The sequence below is a fragment of the Camelus ferus genome, chromosome 22, assembly GCF_009834535.1.
Source record: "Camelus ferus isolate YT-003-E chromosome 22, BCGSAC_Cfer_1.0, whole genome shotgun sequence".
Taxonomy (NCBI): Eukaryota; Metazoa; Chordata; class Mammalia; order Artiodactyla; family Camelidae; genus Camelus; species Camelus ferus.
Window position 1 is genome coordinate 1,668,653 of NC_045717.1, and position 10,001 is coordinate 1,678,653.

Genomic DNA, 10,001 nt, shown 5'->3' on the forward strand with positions numbered 1-10,001 from the left:
CCTCCTGAGTGGCTACTGCCAGATCCAAGTCCCGCCCCACCGCGCAGGCTCCGGCATTCGGTTGGTCGGCGTGGCCATCGCTCTATGCACCTTCCCATACGCCCCCTAGGGCTATTCTTCGTGGAGTGTAGGGATTGGCTGGGAGTGAGGCAGGAAGTGTCCGTTGGTTGGGCCGGAGGGAAGGGGGCGGGCTGCAACGGAGTCGGCACCGCGGGCGCGCGCGCGCGCGTCTTGGGGCGGGGCCAGTGCGGCAGGCGTTCTCGCACCACGTTGTTCTGGTGCCTTAGTGGGCTCGCTGCCCGGCGTTACATCCTCATCTCCGCGCTTCACACCGCTTGTGTACCCGGCCCAGGGCCCCGGGGTCGGGCACCCCGTTCCCTTTTTTGGGGGGGCAAATGGCAGCTGGCAGAAGGAGTCGGCGGTCCAGTGAGCCATCAGGAAGGACCAGATCCCAGTGCAGCGAGTGCGCGGCTCCGACGGAACCCTCAGTGTTCCCTCGGCCCGGCCTGGAGTCAGCTGCACCTTGCTGTGAAACTGGGCGCTGCCGTTCCTGCAGAGTCATCGCCCTGGGCCCAGCAGCCTGAGGCCGCCTTGCTACCCAACATTAAAATACAGTCCAGAATACTATAATCCAAGGCTATTTCAACTTTCAACTTGTGATGTTTCTTTAAGATTAGACACGTACAAGAATGTTTTAACTGGAGAAAGGTGTTTGTGAAAGTAACGGGAGATTGGTCAGCTCTGGAGTTGGGTTAGGACCTAGCCAAGGAATTTGTAGGGGGATCATTTAAATTTTAGATTTCGGTCATGATTTAGATATTTAGGGAAGCCTTATCTTAATATTATTACAGGGAGGTCTAAAAGAGAAAGAGACTAGCAGCTATGAGGCTGACTAGGAAGCCACTAATTGGAGGTGATTAATGGGCAGAATTAGGCAATGGCAGGGTGTATAGAAACAAAAGCATGATACTGGAAAAGAATCTGAACAAGAATAGATAGACGGATAGATAGGTAACTGAATCACTTGGCTGTACTCCTGAAACTAACACAACATTGTAAAGCAACTATACTTTTTTAAAAAGCAAAACACACACACACACAAAACATTAAATGTTAATGCTGAAGAATGCTCTTTTGGACTCAGGTGACTAGGGAAAGAGAGAAACCAAAGGCAACATTGAGAGTGTGAGCCTGGGTGACTGGTGATGAAGCTTAGAGCCCCTAAAAAGGAGGGAATGCAAGTTTAGCTGATCCTGGGCTGCTGGGTCTGGGCCAAAGATAGAGCAGGACTAGACATCCTGCTAAGGGTCCTGCTAGGGATTTTTCTACTAAAGCATAATATTCTTAAGAGGAAGCTGAGGACAAACCCCTGAAGAATGAGTTTTTAGATTGTTTTTTCCAATTTGAAATCAGTCACTGTTTATTAACTGCCCAGATTACGATAATAATCATGGTCAACACCTCAGTTCATCCATCTAATAAGCCCGTCAGATTTGTCAATCTGGTCCCTCCTAGAGAAAATAATTGGAAGGGTCACAAGATGTGTTGTTTGCTTCTTTGAAGCATTTGCCAGCAGTATGGATGTCATGAATAAGCTCCTCGGTGCAGATAATGCCATATTTACCGATAGATGGAGCAGGCAGAGTGCTCCCTGTCAAGACAACTGGCTTCTTGTTGATTGTGCCGTAACTGTGATTGTAGATCCATTCATCTTCTGACGTCAGATTCAGTTACCCCCATGCAATACATGGTTCCACAATCCTCCAGTGTTAACTGAAGCCTTGTTGAGCTTAACAAAGGTGTCTTGAAGATCCTGTGAAGATGAAGAAGCTTTCAGATCTCTAGGCTCACACCATCGATGCCTGTGATCCTAATGAGGAGTGTCAGTTTAGGTCCCGTAGATACATCAGACTTGCCCACTTTCTTGTCCTCCTTGCCATCTGAATCTAGTTCTATCTGCCTATATTCTGTTACAGCAATTAACTTCTTCATAGATAAGCTTCCTCCTTGCCTTTTGAAGCATCTTTTGGGCAAACTTCTTTTTCAGGCACATGATCTCAGGCTCTGTGAAATTCCTCCACTTTTTTGTAAGGGTTTGCCTTTTTCTTCTCTTCCATACCCATCATGGTTCCAGTTGGGAAAAGGCATGAGATCTTTTCTTGATAATTCAAAAGGTACTTTGAGGTATTAGAGTAGTTAATTAAAAGAAATAATCATTGTATAATTCTTAGATGTAGAACATGTGGGAGATTGGGTTGAATGTATTTTGACCTTATGATGTTATCTGCAAGATGGTCTTCAAAATAAATTATATTCATTTAAAAATGCACATATGCTTTGGTCAAGCAATTCTACCCCTGGGAATGCTTCTGTATCTATATATCTAGGTAAGTAGGTAGAGAGATGGAAAGATGGAATGCAGCCACATGATGTACTTGTGTTTAAAAATATACACAGTGATGTGCATTGCAGCATTGTTTGTAGTACTAAAATCCTAGAAACAGCCTCCATATCAGATACCAGCTGCAAATGGGTTGCCCAGCCTGCCCACAAGTCTGCCTGCCCAGCTACAAATTCAGGGGTTCCCATGACCCCGCTTAAGATTCAGTGATTCACTAGAACAACTGACAGAACTCAGGAAAGTGCTTTACCTGCCATTGCAGGTTTATTTAAAAAACTACAATTCAGGAACAATGGAAAAATGCTTAGGGCAACGTATGGGTGTGCATGTGTGTGCGCGTGTGTGCACAGAACTTTTTTGTTTTGTTTTTGTTTTTCCTTTTTTTAGTTTAACATTTATCGAGCACCTGCTACATGTGAATTACAGTTCTAAATTCTGGAGAAGGGAGTGAAAATGGGTAAGATAGAGTTTCTATCCTCAAAGGAATTTAAAATCTAATAGAGTATAAAGCCATGGACAGAAATAATATAAGACACTGGATTCAGTTGGCAGAGGCGGTGGTGGGAGGAGTCCTGGGTATGGACCAAGAATGAAGGTTCCACATGGGAACAGAGCTATTACAGTGGAGTGAGTGCTTGGGTACCCTTAACAGTAACAGGGTTAATGGTGTATAGGGCACCACTCAAGAGTCTTGGAGAAGAGAGCAGAGTGGGTTCAAAGGGCCCATCTTGGATCTCTTCCAGCAGGATGGCTAATGGAAGGGCATCCTTCCTCCACAGATCTCCTGGACTGGCCCTCAGTCTTGTCCCCTAAATCCCTCATCGGCCCAGAGTCGGCCCTCTGTGGCCCCAGCCCCTCAGACCACCTATAACAAGCTTCCCTCTCCCATTGCCCACCCTCAAAAATAGGCTTTATCCTGTGGAACCTTACACTTGGACATTTGTCTTAGTCTGTTCAGGCTGCTATAAGTAACAGAATACCGTAGACTGGGTCGTGCACAGAACTTCCGCGCCCTTTCTGGCGTGCCAACCTCCCAGCACCTGGATGTGTCGACCAAGCTGGAAGCTTTCTGAACACCATTGTTTAGGGGTTTTTATGGAGGTTCCATTAGTTGGCATGATTGATAAGTTATTGACCATGGGTGATCGCACTCAGCCTCCGGCCCCTCCCCGCCGGGGGTCAGGAGTGGAGGTGGAAGGCCCAGTCTTCTAGTCACTAGGTTTAGTTCCTCTAGCAGCCAGACCCCTTCCTGAGGTGATGAAGGGGCCCAGCAATAATCACCTGATTAGCATAAACTCAGGTCTCCTTATGAATAACAAAAGGCACTCATCACTCAGGAAATGCCAAGGGTTTAGAAGCTCTGTGCCAGGAACCCAGAGTAAAGACCGAGTGTATTTTTATTGTACCACAGTCTCCTCATATGCATTTCCATTCCTTCCCCACCACCAGCCTGAAGCAAAAATTGATCAGTTTTCTGCTACTTTAGAAAAGATGGGTCTTTTCTAGAGCATCATATAAATGTAATCATATTGTATGTAGTATTTTGTATCTGGTTCTTTCAAAATATTATTTTGAAAAAGAAGAAAAATAAAAAATACTGTTTCGAGATCCTCATCTGTATTTATCAGTAACTGGTTGCTTTTAATTGCTGAGTAGTGTCTATTGTATGAATAAGCCATAGTTTGTTTATCCATTCACCAGGTAATAGACACCTGGGCTGTTCCCAGTGTTTGACCGTATGATATAAAACTGCCATGGACATTGTGTACCACTCTTTGTATGGACATATATTTTATTTTTCCCTTAAAACCTGACATCTTCCTTTTTTTCTTGTTAGTTACATCCATCCTGAGGAAGACTATGTAGTAATGTTTTTTGAAATCTCTCACGTCTAAAAGTGTCTTTATTCTATCCTCACATAATTTTTTAACTTTATTGAAATATAATTTATGTAGCACAAAGTTTACCCATTGTAAGTAAATGATTCGATGATCCTTGGTAAATGTACAGACTTTCCAACCATTACCACAATCCAATTTTAGAATATCTCCACCACCAAAAAGTTCCTTTGTGCCCATTTGTAGTCAACTTCCAGCCAATGCTAGAACCATGGAACTGCTTTCTTCCCCTCTTGATTTCCCTTTTCTAGATATTTCATATAAATGGAATCATACAATACATAGCCTTTTGTATATGATTTCTTTCACTTAGTATAATGTTTTCACACTTAATTCATATTGTATCATGTATAAAGAATTGATTCCTTTTTATTGTTGGATAACACTCCATTGCAAAGATATACAACATTTTGCTTATCCGTTGAACAGCTGACAGACATATAGACTGTTTCCCACTGTCAGCTATAATGAGTAATGCTGTTGTGAACATTTGTATACAAGTCTTTGTATGGACATGTTTCCATTTCTTTTGGGTAATACCTAGGAATAGAATTGCTGACTTGTAGGCTAAGTTTGTGTTTAACTGTTTAAGAAACTGCCAAATTGTTTTCCAAATTGGCTGCTCATTTCACATTCCCACGTAAGAGGGTTTCAGTTGCTCCACATCACGGCCAACACCTGCTATTGTCTGTCTTTTCGACTCTAGCTATTCCAGTGGGTGCGAAGCAGACCGTATTGTGGTTTGTTTCAAATTCCGTGAGCCCCTCTGACAGTGAAGTAGTTGGTTTGTGCTGCCTCCCCAGTTCTGTTACAGCTACCTTGCTGACCAAGCTGGAAGGATGTTAAGTATCCCCAGGCAAGAATGCCAGACTCTCACTGTTCTAACCAGAATTCAGAGGTATTTCATGGATAAATGCTTCTCAATTTCTCATTTACTTTTGGCCAATTTCCAGAGCCCTAAATGCTTTAAATACTTTTTTTTTTTTTTCAGTTTGACAGTTGCTTTCTGGGGAGAACATGTGCTGATCTCCTCACCGCACCAGACTGCTTTTAGTTGAAAAAATGTTTTTTCTCTTTTTTTCCCTGTATTCTCTAAGCTTTTCTGTTTGCTTGCCTTAGCCTCTATGTTTTACATTGCAAAGATTTTGTTTGTTTGTTTGTTTGTTTGTTTGTTTGCCTTGTCTGCACGTTGGAATCACCTGGAAAGCTTTTAAAATCCCAGGGCCCAAGCTGGATCCTCAGAACATCACAGCAGAATCTCTGGGGGAGAGCCTAACCATTTGAGAATCAAAATAATCAAATGAATTGTAAACCACTGAAAAAAGAGAACTGTCAACAACTTTAAAAGAGGAAAAGAAAAAGAAAAATAGAAATTAATAAGTCTATACCTGTAAAGAAAAAAATCTACATTCCTCCTGTGTTTCTTCTTTACCATCACACTACTATTGCGTTCACACAACTTCCTACACTAGATGTGTGGGTGTTTTCCCCACACCAAGCAATTCTGTGACACCAGCTGGGTGTCCTGCAATGTAACTCAATTCTGACACTAGCTACCTGGATATAGCTAGTGTCAGATCCCACAGGTAAAGGCCCAGCCCCATAAGAGTGACCCCAACTTCAGATGCTAATTGTAGTGGTGGATCCCCAGTTACCCACAGCTTCTGTCCACCTTGCTTATGTCAACTGAAAAGAAATGCACAGCCTGAAAGTTGAGAATTATGTATTTTTTTGCAGGACTTGCTGAGGACTTAACCCTAGACGACAGCCTCGAAGATAGCTCTGAGGGACTGCTTCGAAGAGGTAAGTGGGGAGCCAGGATATACAGGAGTTTTGCAAGAAAGACCAGGTAGTTAGAACATCAAAAGACTACTATTATTGAAAGAAAATCAGACACCTCAGGCTGATGAATTTAGCACTTTTCTATGTATGTGAAGATGCAAGAGTCTGGGCTCATTCAAGTCATCCCTTTGGCATGCACCTCAGCTGTCTGGGGCCAGTATTCTGTTCTTTCCCATCCTGAGTCTCCTCTGGGTGCACCACTCGGGGTGGCTGCAGTGGCTGACGGGTGGTGGGCAGTCTGTTTATCTCCATCCTGAGTTCCCTCAGGGCTCACCATAGAGGGCTGACGTTTTGATGGCTGAAACATCCTTTGTTCACTGATAAGGCAGGTGACATTCTTTGTCCACAGCTATAAATTGGAGGTTCCCATGACCTCCTCCCCCTTGATTCTATTAGTTCTAGAACAGCTTACAGAATACAGGGGAACACTTATATGTATCGGTTTATTACAGGGTATGACAAAGGATACTGGTGAACAGCTAGATGAAGAGATACACAGGGCAAGTCTGGGAGGGTTCCATGCGTCACCCTCCCAGTATGTGGATGTGTTCATCAACCTGGAAGCCTTTGGTACTCAATATTTTTGCGATTTTTATGGAAGTGCAAGAGAATGGTCGTGTCCCAGGTCTCGGTCGAGTCCCTAGAACATCCCCTGCCAAGTAAGAGTCCTTGGCTTCACACAGGAAAGAACTTAAGAGCAAGCAATAGTAGAGTGGAGGTAGATTTATTCAGAGGTGTACACTCCATAGACAGAGTGTAGGCGGTCTTGGAAGGCCAGAGAGGCCGTGAGGTATGGGGGTGGTTAAAGTAAAAGTAGATACACACTCCGTAGACCGAGTGTGGCCTGTCTTAGAAGGTCAGAGAGAGTGACCATGCGGTGCAGGGTTAGTTTTTATGCGCTTGGTAATTTCACATGCTAGCAAGGGGGAGGATTGTTCCAGCTACTTCAGGGAAGGGGTTCCCAGGACTTGGGCCTCCACCCACGTTTTGACCTTTTATGGTCAGCCCTCGAGCTGTGATGGCACCTATGGGAGGACCATTTAGCATGCTGTTGTATTGCAGTGAGCGTATAATGAAGCTCAAGGTCTACTGGGAGTTGACTCTTCCGCCATCTTGGTGCTTAGTGCTGTGTCATTCTTTTAATGGTTGTGCCCTGCCCCTTCCCTCCTGTCTCAGAAACACGACCAATCAATAACACTATTTCCAGCCCCTCTCCCTCTCCGGAGAATGGGGGAGCCGGGGTGAAAGTTCCAAGTGTCCAGTCATGGTCTGGTCTTTCTGGTGAACAGACACCGTCCAGCAGCCCACCATGAGCCACTACATTAGACTGAAAGACACTGCTATCACTCAGGAAATTCCAAGGGATTTAGAAACTCTGTCAGGGACAGGAGTCAGAGACCAAAAATTAGAACAAGAGATGTGCCTAGTGCTCTTAACATGCAGGAAATTACAAGGGTTTTAGGATCTCTGTGCCCAGAACCAGGGGCAGAGACCAATGTACATATTCTCTATTATCTGACAATACCAATAGAGGAGAAGGAAGACCTCTTGGTTACTTTTTACGGTAGAATCACAAGGGCTGACTGATAAGTATGACGTGAGCGCTAGTGTTGGAAAAGCGTAATTTGGCAACCATCATGGTGAAGATTGGATTAAGCAAGAATCATCAATGGATGCTAAATTTAGGGGGGAATTTTGAGGAACAGGACATTTAAATAGTTATAAAGTATTTGCCCACAGTAGAGAAGTTTCCTTTGCAATATTTAAGCACAATACCTGTCCCTAGATGGAATCCTCTATGGGAGGAAAAAAAATGCTATAAAGGACATTATTAGTAAACTGACAAAACTGAAATATGGATGGCTGATTAAAGTATTACATCGACATAAATTCGTAAGGCTGATAAGAGAACACATACTGAAGTATTTAGGGGCAAAGGACTATGATGTATGCAAATAGTTCAGAAATGATAAAGGAAACGGGGTAAAATGTTGAGTGTAGGGGAGTCTGGATAAAGGGTATACAGGTGTTCCTTGCACCATTTTTAAACTTACAACTTAAAACAAAAGCCAGGCTCTCCCTATTCAAGACAATTGTTCAGAGTCTATTTTGAAAGTTAAAAGCCCCCCACATAGTTGTTTTCTGCAGAAAGCCTCAGATTTCATTTAAATGATAACAAGAATCTGTGTAAAAAGGCATCATTCAGGACAAACCACACATGGGCTGATCAAAATATCAACTCACCACACCTTCTTGTTTAAATGCCTATAAACATAAACCTACCACATATTCATTCGATTATAACTGTCTTAAAATATAAAACCATAATACATTTATAAGTTACCCATAAAACAAAAAATTTAAATTAACATTTAAATAGGCCAACCAGGAAAATGTTTTTCTGCTGAAAACAAGTGCTATTTGACCTGTGAGCTGCTCCTAATGCCCTGAGGCAGATGTTCTGGCGTTCAGCTGGCGCACCCTCTGTGCTGTGCCATGATGCACGTTCTCAGTCCACTTTTCACTCTTCTGGATACTTTGAGATCTTCCATTCACAGCAGAACTCAGTGCTCCCACGCCTGTTTGCCTTCCCCTCTGTTGGCCGCCACCACTCAAAGTCAGGTGCAGACTCTCAGGTCCTGTGGTGCTTCCTGGTTATGAGCTGGTTATCCAGAGCAGACAGAACGTCACCAACACTTTTTTTTTCAGTTGTTTTAAAAATTAGAACAGAAAATACAAACATTTTCCATACAGTATTGAAGATTCCAAACAACATGCATGTAACTAATTTTTAAAAAAATTTTTTATTGAGTTAGTCAGTTTACAATGTTGTATCAGTTTCTGGTGTACAGCACAATTCTTCAGTCATACATGAATATACATATATTCATTTTCATATTCTTTTTCACCATAGCTACTACAAGATATTGAATATAGTTCCCTGTGCTATACAGTATAAACTTATTTATCTATTTTGTGTATACCAGTCAGTATCTGCAAATCTCAAACTCCCAGTTTATCCCTTCCCACCCTCCCCACTGGTAACCACAAGTCTGTATTCATGTAACTACTTTTAAGGCACAATGGCTTGGGAGCAGCTTGGGGAAGAGAGAGAGGGATAGCAACCTCTAGATCGTTACCACAGTCACCTCTTCTGCTACATCCCACCCGACTGCGGTTGCCACCAAGCCCAGGATGAAGCCTGAAGGAGAAGCTAAAGAAGAAGAAGCCCAAGGGAAGGCTGACCCAGGGGATGGGCAACCCTTCCTGCTAAAGTTGTTTCTCCAAAAAAAGGTGCCCTACAGAAAATGGACATGCCAAGGGGGAGGGCATAGCTCAAGTGGTAGAGCACATGCTCAGCATGCAGGAGGTCCTGGGTTCAATCCCCAGTGCCTCCTCTAAAAATAAATAATAAAACCTAATTACCTCTCCCTGCCCCCCAAATTAATTAAATTTAAAAACAAAGAAAATGGGCGTGCTGGATGAAGTGTGTGCATTTTCTTTTTTTTTTAGTTACAGTGGATTTTTTTTCATGAAAAAGTAAAGTTTTTTTTCATTTTTCAGTTTTATTAGGTAGAATTGTTACAATTTGACTGCACGCATACAATGTATTGCATATAAATACATATACACAATATACTGCACATTAAAAATGTACATATTTGTACTGCTCATTGTTTCTAAGAACGTTTAGAGCTTTAGCTTTTTAAACTTACAGAGTTATCAAAGGAATAAAGCCAACCACAAAATAAGAATTAATTCAAAAAGATACATACTCCCCCCTCCCCCACTATTAACAGCAACATTATTTACAATGGCCAAGATACGGAAGCATCCTAGGTGCACATCAATAGATGAAT

At 42.8% G+C, this 10,001-nt stretch overlaps 1 pseudogene; it reads right to left on the reverse strand.

Moving 5' to 3' along the window:
* Positions 1–1,511: 1,511 nt before the first annotated feature.
* LOC116659127 lies at positions 1,512–2,126 on the reverse strand (annotated as a pseudogene).
* Between the last annotated feature and the right edge of the window lie 7,875 nt (positions 2,127–10,001).